Below are 12583 nucleotides of genomic sequence, written 5' to 3'. Positions count from 1 at the left end.
GATCATGCAGTAGACAGGGAGGGAATGCAGGTCATGTGCAATACACAAACGCCCACTGTAGTACTATTTTGCTCACTTACAGTACCGTACTGTAGGTTGCATTTAGCGTAAAGAATCGCTCCTGCAGATGTACTTTGATTTATGTGAAACCTGTGTGCATCCTTCCATTGGATGTACTGTATTGGAGAGAAAAAAAAAAATGTTAAAGTGAATGTCACGGGAACACATTAAAAATAAGGTTGGCACTTCCTTCCCATTGGTGTTGGTTTACAGTATGCCGTAGTGTACTCGGACGCTCATGTAATTGCATTTCAAAGGCACAGTATTTTCCATCGTCTCCCCCCTACCCCCATCGCCCTTCCCCCCTGGGGGCCTGCACAGGGAGGAAATTCAGGTCCTGTGCAATGCACAAACGCTGAAGATCTACAGTACTGTTTTGCTTAGTTGGTAGCGCCAGAATACACTCATTTCATTCACGCTGTTTGGGTGCATTTAGCGTAAAGAATCGCTCCTGCAGATGTACTTTGATTTATGTGAAACCTGTGTGCATCCTTCCATTGACTGTCTTACAATGTAAATAAAATAATACAGTGCATTATTACAGAAAAAAAAAAAAAAAAGAAAGAAAGCACATCATGTCTCGAACCCTGGACCCCCAGTGAGGGAGGTGGGAGCCTTCACCCCTAACCCACGACGCCTCATGAGAGATTTCTAATTTCATGTGTGAAAGTACTGCAAACAGCGCCCGGCCCTCGCCCCATTGCTGTTGGTTTATGCCTTAGAGGACTCGGACGCTCGCATTTGTAAAGCACGGTGTTTTCCTCCGCCTCCTGCTAGCCTGTTGCCCTTCCCCCATGGGAGCCTGCACAGATCATGCAGTAGACAGGGAGGGAATGCAGGTCATGTGCAATACACAAACGCCCACTGTAGTACTATTTTGCTCACTTACAGTACCGTACTGTACTGTAGGTTGCATTTAGCGTAAAGAATCGCTCCTGCAGATGTACTTTGATTTATGTGAAACCTGTGTGCATCCTTCCATTGACTGTCTTACAATGTAAATAAAATAATACAGTGCATTATTACAGAAAAAAAAAAAAAAGAAAGAAAGCACATCATGTCTCGAACCCTGGACCCCCAGTGAGGGAGGTGGGAGCCTTCACCCCTAGCCCACGACGCCTCATGAGAGATTTCCAATTTCATGTGTGAAAGTACTGCAAACAGCGCCCGGCCCCCGCCCCATTGCTGTTGGTTTATGCCTTAGAGGACTCGGACGCTCGCATTTGTAAAGCACGGTGTTTTCCTCCGCCTTCTGCTAGTCCTCCATTCCCATTATGCATTAGCGAACTCAGACGCTCATATATTTTAAAAGCACGGTGTTTATACATTGTACTGTACATTCTTCCTTTTACACAATTACTGTAGTTGCGTCTCCATACACATACAGTACTGTACTCCATACTTTTTCCACCGCCTCCCGTTACGCCTACAGTATTGCCAGAGCTGTAGATCAATCCGCCGCTATACTGTACGATCGAAAGTACTGGATTAGTGGAGCATTAGCCACACAGTGGTGGAGATGTGTAATGCATGATGAGTATCTAGATCGTCTCAACGCGCCTGCCTGTGATTAAACTCAGCTATCGCCTTAGCGTGGCTAAACGCCCGTCTCGGCGGAGAAACAGTCAAGATAAAGTTGGCTACATCTGTATATAGGACGCACAACCCGGAAATTACGTGTTCGTTTTATGGAACACAGGAGAAATATTATTAATAAATGTCAAACTCATAGTGTCTCACGACACTACTCTATAAAACATGATTCCAACCCATCCTGTTTATCTGTGATATGTCTTGAACAGATCGCCCCAACTTCCAGGGGGGGTGACAGATTCAAGAGATTGTGTAGCCGTGAAGTATATTGGATGCTGAAATTTAATTATTTGCATCCTGTAGGTCTAAATGAAACTGTGGAACTAAACTCTGTCATTTAAATATATATATATATATTATTTGTCTCTTTTTCTAATATAATCACTCTGACATGCTTGGGAAGCACCTTATCAATGGATTTCTGTCTCCTACCATATGTTTATTTTATTCTATTTTATTTTATTTCATTTAATTTAATTTATTGTTTAATTAGTTCATTTTTTATTAATGTCCAACTTTTTATTTATGTTCAATTTTCTGACATTTCTAGTGTCAAGAAAGATTTGCTCTATTCTCTATACAAATTGTTATATGATCTTTTCAAATAGATATGAATAACACTTATCCACTTATCAATTAACTTGCATAGCTATCTCTTTCTTTTATATGTATATATTATCAATGTTAGCGTTGAAATTCTCCCTTAGAGGTGTAATAGGTACCATGGAAACTATAAAGCTTGCTTTCCATATAAACACTCCTTCATTTTCTCCGGTCATGTGACTGAAACAAAAGACACGTTACGTTATGCCGTCAGCCGTAAAGACGGCTGAGATAAGCTAAATATGGTGAGATGAGTCCGGTCACGTGACATTTCACGTCACGATACCGGACATAACCATACAGACACACATCACTTAGCAACCGAATTTGTTGTAGTCTCTTGGTGTGTCACATGACAAGGACAATATACTTCCATTGGACGGGATGCCGATCACGTGACCCTACCAGTCACATGATCGGGGCCTTCTAGATTACTATACAGACACACATCACTTAGCAACCGGATTTTGTTGTAGTCACCTGGTGTGTCACATGACAAGGATAATATACTTCCATTGGATGGGATACCGATCACGTGATCTTACCAGTCACGTGATCGGGGCCTTCTAGATTTGTATACATATCTTAATAAAGAAAATACTTATATCTTTCTAGTGCAAACTCGTTTTTATAATCTACTAGGATATTTGAGTGTGTGGGACCAATTAGTTTATAGATATATATATTAGAGTATATTTTTCCAAAAGGCTTATATATTGCAATTATGTGTGAACAACAATCATTGCCACATACATCAGTATAAAAGGGCCTCATGACAGCCACTATCTTACTTGCTCCTGAGGAAGCTGGATCATTTAAAACCAGCGAAACGCGTTGAGCTACCATTTTATCCTGATATTCATCAGCACCACTGGCTCTCCTGACACTCGGTAATACAACAATTGGGACAATTTTCTAGCAGTACCCACTATTCTGGACGTATCCCTCCATGCCAAAGAGGACAACTGATCCAGTTAACTACAGGTGGACTCTATCTGCTCCAAGGATCACTGGTAACTACCTCACATTTGCAATTTTTCGGTTTATGCAAAAATAACCGATTAGTGATGGACATCTCCAGTGATCAAGGTCCCTTTGAGTGTCAATAAATTGCCTAATGTGGACTTTTCAATAATTCAGGCACCTTGTGGCATTCCTATTGAAAACTGATACACAATTTTATTCCTATTTTTATTCTAATGATTTAATCTTATTGTTCAATTATTCATTTACATTTGTATAATAAATGTGATATTTTATATTTAAGCCTTTTGGTTATTGGATTGTTTCATTATCTACATGATCAGCCAGCGCTGGTAATTTTTTCTTTCCAAGAGGGAGAATAGTTGTCGGTACGCCGACTGTCCAGATCACGGCATCGGTATGCTGAGCGCCAGGATCCCGTCAGCCGGCATATCGAATGCCTCCCGTCCAAATACCTCATAAGAGCAAAATAACTCAGAATAATGGGGCAGTACGGATGGTGTAATGGTTAGCATTACTGCCTCACAGCACTGAGGTCATGGATTCGATTCCCATCATGGCCCTTACTGTGCAGAGTTTGTATATTCTCCCTGTACTTGCATAGGTTTCCTCCCACAATCCAAAAATATACTGGTAGGTTAATTGGCTTCCAACAAAAATTAACCCTAGTGTGAATGTGTCTGTGTGTACATGTGATAGGGACTATAGATTGTAAGCTCCACTGGGGCAGGGACTTCTGTGAATGGGCAAGTATTCTCTATACAGAGCTGCAGAATATGTGTGCGCTATATAAATAACTGGTAGTAATAATAATAAATAAATAAAATAATGAGTACTTGTATACACTATTAGTAGATCAGCATATTAAATCTTGAATTTCGTGACATAATATTACCTACAATAAATTAAATACTTACCTGTGTTACACCCAGAGTATTGAACCTGGAATTGCATTGTGTATACTTACCTGTGATACATTCAGAGTATTGAACTTGCCCTAGGTAAAACGGAGTGGCGAAACACTGTTAAAAATGTTACTGACAACTTTGAATGTCTACACTTGGAAAGTCTCACCACAGAGAATATGTGCAATGTAATATGACAGCATAACTGTCTTTAAACACTTTATTTGCACAAAATAAAAGAGAATTTGTTACCTACGTTAAGTGTTGTACCTCTCTGGCTTCCCACAGCTGCAGAGGAGAGCTACAGCCAGAGACAGTGCTCACTGTGGATGTGATTTTTGAACTTCCTGTACAAACAAATATTGATATAACAAGAGGGAAGCAAACAATAAAGGGGAGTAACCCTAACAATGAGACTTGTCATGGAGTCGGCAAAACCCCAGGCTTCAGAAGTAGTGGAATCAGAAAGAAAGCATTATACTTCTCACTAGCCGACACAGTGCAACTGAAAGGGTTAACATCTTCCCCTTGCTTAGGTTGCTAGGCAACGCCAGCAACCAAAGGACAGCAACTTGTGGAGCGCTAGGACCCAGGTGCAGACCTGCAGAGCAGGAGGAATCGAAGCTGCTGATTGGGTGGTGCAGAGCGGGAAGAGTAGGAGGTGGGGTTACCTCCTGAGGTGATTGCTGAGGAGTCTCCTGAGGTGACATGGAGAGAGACGGTGTGAGGAGTGGTGCTCTGAGGTAACAGCGCGGAGAGCGATGTTGCACTGTGATGCTGAGGAGAGACAGGTAGCTGAGATCTGCCAGCGCAACCCTGTGGGAGCCTGTACACAGTATAGGGGGAGGAGAGCGTCAGTGTGCCCCTGAGAGCAGCCAGAGCATCAGAAGGAGCGGTCATTAGAGCCTTTAAGCCGTGGACCCGGCCGACGACAATTGTTGCTAGCAGTATTCCTGTCAGCCACACTGACACCCGCCAGCTCTTCTGTTAGTAGCAGTTACCACAGCAATTAGGGGACAAGAGGGAGAGATTAGTTCCCAATGTAATGGTACCATCCCCTCAGAGTCAGGGATAGTGCAGCTGTTCATAAGCACAATTAATGCCCTAATTCTAGTCAGCTGCAGCCACACAGAGAGAGAGACTTAAAAAGGGGGCTAATGCAAACTCTGCAATTCCTTTTAGCAGCAGTTTGAGAGCAAAGAGTGAAATAATACAGGAGCTGCTCCTAGACTGGTAGTGTGGAAGGAGAGTAACTTTAGTGCAGGGGCTCAGCTAAGTGACAGCCCCTACGGAAGAGAGTAGTGTGTGTTGACCAAATTATCACTCCAAACTCACTCCTTTACTTCTGCAAATCACCTAGGTGCCTATATGCCTTCACCTTTATTTGCACTTTGACTAGAGACCGTTGTTTGCTTACCTTCAAATACAAACCAACCCGCCTATCTGCTTGTGCACGCTACTACCTACTGCCGAAACCGAGCTAGGCACTTACATGCTCCCTTTTACTATCTGTACAGTGAGAGATGTCGAAGTGCTATACTTTGCTATTCCCTGAACTGCTTGCTTTAACTAGATGTATACAATCTGCTATTCCGCAATACAGGACTGCGCTTAATCCTCTTACTCCACACTACTGAACTGTGCTATATATTCTATTATTTGACTATGAGTTATTCACTTACCTGCTAACTTTAACCACTTAACTAACGATTTATTTTGCCGAAAACCGCTCCGAAATGGACGTTTTTTTTAATGAGTGAATTAGGTGAAGAACATGACTTTAACCGTATCCCAAATGATTTTAGTAAAAAAAAAAAAAAAAGGAAAAAAAATATAAATTTTTATTTTTTTCTCAAATTTTTATATTTCCAAACATCAAAACATCGATCTGGAACATTGCAACCATCGGAGCATCAGGAACATTGTGACCATCGCGGCTTTCATTTTGAAAGCCGGGACAGCCTGCAGGTATAAAGGGGGGTCTCTGGGTGGCTTGGGAGGGTTCATTTACTCTCCATTGTCTGCAGCCGCTGGAGGGAGGGATCCTGCCGTGCTGACCGAACAGCAGTGATCGGCAGCACGGCAGACACAGGGGGAGAGTGCAGGGAGGCAGAGGGACACTGCTAACACACTCTATCTGACTGGTCGCATCCTGTGCGACCAGGTCAGATAGAGCACTTGCAGGCATGGTCGCATCTGATGCGACCATGCCAGGCAAGTGGTTAAGGGGAAAATTCAAATGTTTGAAAAGTCGGTAGGAAAAAACAAACACCCAACTGACTTTTCAAACATTTGAATTCCCCCCTAAAAGAGTGACCGAGTGTTTATACTAGATATGAGCGGGTTTGGTTCTCCGAGAACCGAACCCCCCCGAACTTCACGTGGTTTACACGGGTCCGAAGCAGCCTCGGTTCTTCCCGCCTTACTCGGAAAACCCGAACGAGGGAAAACGTCATCATTCCGCTGTCGGATCCTCGCGATATTCGGATTCCATATAAAGAGCCGCGCATCGCCGCCATTTTCACTTGTGTATTGTAGATTGAGCGGAGATGACATGGCTACGTCCTCTGAGTGGAAAGCTCAATATCAGCTCAATATCTGTACTCAGTATCAGTGCTGAATTGTGGTGACCAGTATACTACAGTACAATAGTTCATTGCTGCATCTTGCTGCTCCGTGTCAGTTCTAGTATCCTCATCAGTGCTCAATATCTGTGCTCAGTATCAGTGCTGCATTGTGGTGACCAGTATATAATACTACAGTACAATAGTCCATTGCTGCATCTTGCTGCTCCGTGTCAGTTCTAGTATCCTCATCAGTGCTCAATATCTGTGCTCAGTATCAGTGCTGCATTGTGGTGACCAGTATATAATACTACAGTACAATAGTCCATTGCTGCATCTTGCTGCTCCGTGTCAGTTCTAGTATCCTCAACAGTGCTCAATATTTGTTCTCAGTATCAGTGCTGCATTGTGGTGACCAGTATATATTACTAGTACAATAGTCCATTGCTGCATCTTGCTGCTGCATGTCAGTTCTAGTATCCTCATCAGTGCTCAATATCTGTGCTCAGTGTCAGTGCTGCATTGTGGTGACCAGTATATAATACTAGTACAATAGTCCATTGCTGCATCTTGCCGCTCCATGTCAGTTCTAGTATCCTCATCAGTGCTCAGTATCTGTGCTCAGTATCAGTGCTGCATTGTGGAGACCAGTATATAATACTACAGTACAATAGTCCATTGCTGCATCTTGCTGCTCCGTGTCAGTTCTAGTATCCTCATCAGTGCTCAATATCTGTGCTCAGTATCAGTGCTGCATTGTGGTGACCAGTATATAATACTAGTACAATAGTCCATTGCTGCATCTTGCTGCTCCGTGTCAGTTCTAGTATCCTCATCAGTGCTCAGTATCTGTGCTCAGTATCAGTGCTGCATTGTGGAGACCAGTATATAATACTACAGTACAATAGTCCATTGCTGCATCTTGCTGCTCCGTGTCAGTTCTAGTATCCTCCTCAGTGCTCAATATCTGGGCTCAGTATCAGTGCTGCATTGTGGTGACCAGTATATAATACTACTACAGTACAATAGTCCATTGTTGCATCTTGCTGCTCCGTGTCAGTTCTAGTATCCTCATCAGTGCTCAATATCTGTGCTAAGTATCAATGCTGCATTGTGGTGACCAGTATATAATACTAGTACAATAGTCCATTGCTGCATCTTGCTGCTCCGTGTCAGTTCTAGTATCCTCATCAGTGCTCAGTATCTGTGCTCAGTATCAATGCTGCATTGTGGAGACCAGTATATAATACTACAGTACAATAGTCCATTGCTGCATCTTGTTGCTCCGTGTCAGTTCTAGTATCCTCCTCAGTGCTCAATATCTGGGCTCAGTATCAATGCAGCATTGTGGTGACCAGTATATAATACAACTACAGTACAATAGTCCATTGTTGCATCTTGCTGCTCCGTGTCAGTTCTAGTATCCTCATCAGTGCTCAATATCTGTGCTCAGTATCAATGCTGCATTGTGGTGACCAGTATATAATACTAGTACAATAGTCCATTGCTGCATCTTGCTGCTCCGTGTCAGTTCTAGTATCCTCATCAGTGCTCAGTATCTGTGCTCAGTATCAGTGGTGCATTGTGTTGACCAGTATACTACAGTACATTACTAAAAGTCCAGTGTCTTGTGCTGCATCTTGCTGCTGTAGGGTGCTGTGGTAGTGTCCTGTCACTGTGCATAGGTCATCATCATTCCAGTCACAGTGGTATCTGGTATCTCTCTAGTTGTATCTAATTCCCGACATTATTGCCGTCTAATTCCAGATATATTACTGGCATATAATTCCACACATTAAAAAATGGAGAACAAAAATTTGGAGGGTAAAATAGGGAAAGATCAAGATCCACTTCCACCTAGTGCTGAAGCTGCTGCCACTAGTCATGGCAGAGACGATGAAATGCCATCAACGTTGTCTGCCAAGGCCGATGCCCAATATCATACTAGAGAGCATGTAAAATCCCCCCAAAAAACAAAAGTTCAGGAAAATGACCCAAAAATCTAAATTAAAATCATCTGAGGAGAAGCGTAAACTTGCCAATATGCCATTTACGACACGGAGTGGCAAGGAACGGCTGAGGCCCTGGCCTATGTTCATGGCTAGTGGTTCAGCTTCACATGAGGATAGAAGCACTCATCCTCCGCTAGAAAAATGAAAAGAGTTAAGCTGGCAAAAGCACAGCAAAGAACTGTGCGTTCTTCTAAATCACAAATCCTCAAGGAGAGTCCAATTGTGTCGGTTGCGATGCCTGACCTTCCCAACACTGGATGGGAAGAGGTGGCTCCTTCCACCATTTGCACGCCTTCTGCAAGTGCTGGAAGGAGCACCCACAGTCCAGTTCCTGATTAAAGATGTCACTGTTGAAGTACACCAGGATGAGGATATGGGTGTTGCTGGTGCTGAGAAGGAAATTGACGAGGAGGATTCTGATGGTGAGGTTGTTTAAGTCAGGCACCCGGGGAGACACCTGTTGTCCGTGGGATGAATAAGGCCATTGACATGCCTAGTCAAAATACAAAAAAAATCACCTCTTCAGTGTGGAATTATTTTAACAGATATGCGGACAACAGGTGTCAAGCCGTGTGTTGCCTTTGTCAAGCTGTAATAAGTAGGGGTAAGGACGTTAACCACCTAGGAACATCCTCCCTTATACGTCACCTGGAGCACATTCATCAGAAGTTATTGACAAGTTCAAAAACTTTGGGTGACAGCGGAAGCAGTCCACTGACAACTAAATCCCTTCTTCCTCTTGTACCCAAGCTCCTGCAAACCACCCCACCAACTCCCTCAATGTCAATTTTCTCCTTATACAGGAACACCAATAGTCCTGCAGGCCATGTCACTGGCAAGTCTGACGAGTCCTCTCCTAATTGGGATTCCTGCGATGGATCCTTGAGTGGAACGCCTACTGCTTCTGTTGTTACTGCTGGCGCTGCTGTTGTTGCTGCTGGGAGTCGATCGTCATCCCAGAGGGGAAGTCGGAAGACCACTTGTACTTCTTCCAGTAAGCATTTGACAGTCATCCTGTTGCAAAGTAGATAACTCAGGTCTTGACAACTATGTTGGTGTTAGACGTGCGTCCGGTATCCGCTGTTAGTTCACAGGGACTTCGAGAATTACTTGAGGTAGTGTGTCCCCGGTACCAAATACCATCTAGGTTCCACTTCTCTAGGCAGGCGATACCGAGAATGTACACAGACGTCAGAAAAAGAGTCACCAGTGTCCTAAAAAATGCAGTTGTAACCAGTGTCCACTTAACCACGGACAAGTGGAGCAGGGCAGACTAAGGACTATATGACTGTGACAGCCCACTGGGTAGATGTATTGCCTCCCGCAGCATCAACAGCAGCAGCGGCAACAGTAGCAGCATCTCGCAAACGCCAACTTGTTCCTAGGCAGGCTACGCTTTGTATCACCGCTTTCCATAAGAGGCACACAGCTGACAACCTCTTACAGAAACTGAGGAACATCATCGCAGATTGGCTTACCCCAATTGGACTCTCCTGGGGATTTGTGACATCGGACAACGCCACCAATATTGTGCGTGCATTACATGTGGGCAAATTCTAGCACGTCCCATGTTTTGCACATACAATGAATTTGGTGGTGCAGAATTTTTAAAAAAACGACAGGGGTGTAATGGAGATGCTGTCAGTGGCACGAAGAATTGCGGGCCACTTTCGGCATTCAGCCCCCGCGTGCCGAAGACTAGAGCACCAGCAAACACTTCTGAACATGCCCTGCCATCAGCTGAAGCAAGAGGTGGTAATGAGGTGGAATTCAACACTCTATATGCTTCAGAGGATGGAGGAGCAGCAAAAGGCCATTCATGCCTATACATCTGCCTACGATATAGGCAAAGGAGGGGGAATGCACCTGACTCAAGCGCAGTGGAGAATGATTTCAACGTTGTGCAAGGTTCTCCAATCCTTTGAACTTGAACACGTGAAGTCAGTTCAGACACTGCCAGCCTAAGTCAGGTCATTCCCCTCATCAGGCTTTTGCAGAAGCAGCTGGAGAGATTGAAGAAGGAGCTAAAATGGAGCGATTCCGCTAGGCATGTGGGACTTGTGGATGGAGCCCTTCAATCGCTTAACCAGGATTCACGGGTGGTCAATCTGTTGAAATCAGAGCACTACATTTTAGCCACCGTGCTCGATCCTAGGTTTAAAGCCTACGTTGTATCTCTCTTTCCGGCAGACACAAGTCTGCAGATGTTGAAAGACCTGCTAGTGAGACAATTGTCAAGTCAAGCGGAACGTGACCCGCCAACAACTCCTCTTTCATTTTCTACCGCCACTGGAGCTGCCAGGAAAAGGATAACATTTCCAAAACCACCCGCTGGCGGTGATGCAGGGCAGTCAGGAGCGATAGCTGACATCTGGTCCGGACTGAAGGACCTGCCAATGATTACTGACATGTAGTCTACTGTCACTGCATATGATTCTGTCACTATTGAAAGATTGGTGGAGGATTATATGAGTGACAGCATCCAAGTAGGCATGTCAGACAGTCCGTACGTATACTGGCAGGAAAAAGAGGCAATTTGGAGGCCCTTGCACAAACTGGCTTTATTTTACCTAAGTTGCCCCCCCCACCCCCCCCCCCTCCAGTGTTTACTCCGACAGGGTGTTTAGTGCAGCCGGTAACCTTGTCAGCGATCGGCGTAGGAGGTTACTTCCAGAAAATGTGGAGAAGATGATATTCATCAAAATGAATTATAATAAATTCCTCCGTGGAGACATTTACCAGCAATTGCCTCCAGAAAGTACACAGGGACCTGTGATGGTGGATTCCAGTGGGTTACGAATTAATACTCTGTGAGTAGGGGGTTGTACACCGTGAAAGGGGTGAGGAATCAGACGATGAGGAGGAGGTGGACATCTTGTTTCTGTAGAGCCAGTTTGTGCAAGGAGAGGTTGATTGGTTGGTTTGGGCCCCCACCAAAAAAAAAGCAATCATTTCAGCCACAGTCGTGTGGCAGACCCTGTCACTGAAATGATGGGTTTGTTAAAGTGTGCATATCCTGTTTATACAACATAAGGGTGGGTGGGACCGAGTATACACTTTAGGTAGAAGCAGCTTGAAGTGACTACTGCGGTTATACCACCACTGTGTGCACATTAGTACATTTTAGTAAAGGAAAAGACCCGTAGTGTTAGAGTAAATGGTATGAGGCAGTGGTTCTCGAGCTCGGTCCTCAGGACCCCACACAGTTCACATTTTGCAGGTCACCCAGCATGAACACAGGTGTAGTCATTACTCACTGACACATTTTAAAACATCCACAGGTGGAGCTGATTATTTCACTTGCGATTCTGTGAGGAGACCTGAAAAACATGAATTGTTTGGGGTCCTGAGGACCGAGTTTGAGAACCTGTGGTATGAGGTATTATACGAGTCTATTGTGAATTTACATTATTATTTGCCTTATTATTATACATCCTTGTTTGCATCGTTTCTCCAATGTGACATTGTACTTGCCTTTGTAACCCGTCAATTTCATAACAGTGACCAGCTGTTCCAGAATAATAAATTCTATGTCACCGTCCTAACGTGTGGTGATTATTGTATTGGGTCCTCCAGGACCTGGGGTTCTACATCCCTCTACCTAGGGTTACAGCAGCAAGTTCCGGTCCAACAGGGAAATTCCGGGTGAAGAATCTAGGTATGTCCACCTACATCTGCATTGACATTACACCTCATACTCACCTGTTACATGTCACCATATTTTCTGTCTATGAGATTACAGTCAGACGCTGAGACACCATAAAAATGGTTGTGACTAGGGAAGAGTGGGTTCGGTTCTCAGAGAACCGAACCCTATCATACTTCACGTCACGAGCCCGGATCCGAGTCAAGCTCGGGCTTT

Source organism: Pseudophryne corroboree, chromosome 8 (assembly GCF_028390025.1).
Source record: "Pseudophryne corroboree isolate aPseCor3 chromosome 8, aPseCor3.hap2, whole genome shotgun sequence".
Classification (NCBI taxonomy): Eukaryota; Metazoa; Chordata; class Amphibia; order Anura; family Myobatrachidae; genus Pseudophryne; species Pseudophryne corroboree.
The sequence above is the reverse complement of the archived record's forward strand: the minus strand, read 5'-3'. Positions refer to the sequence as shown.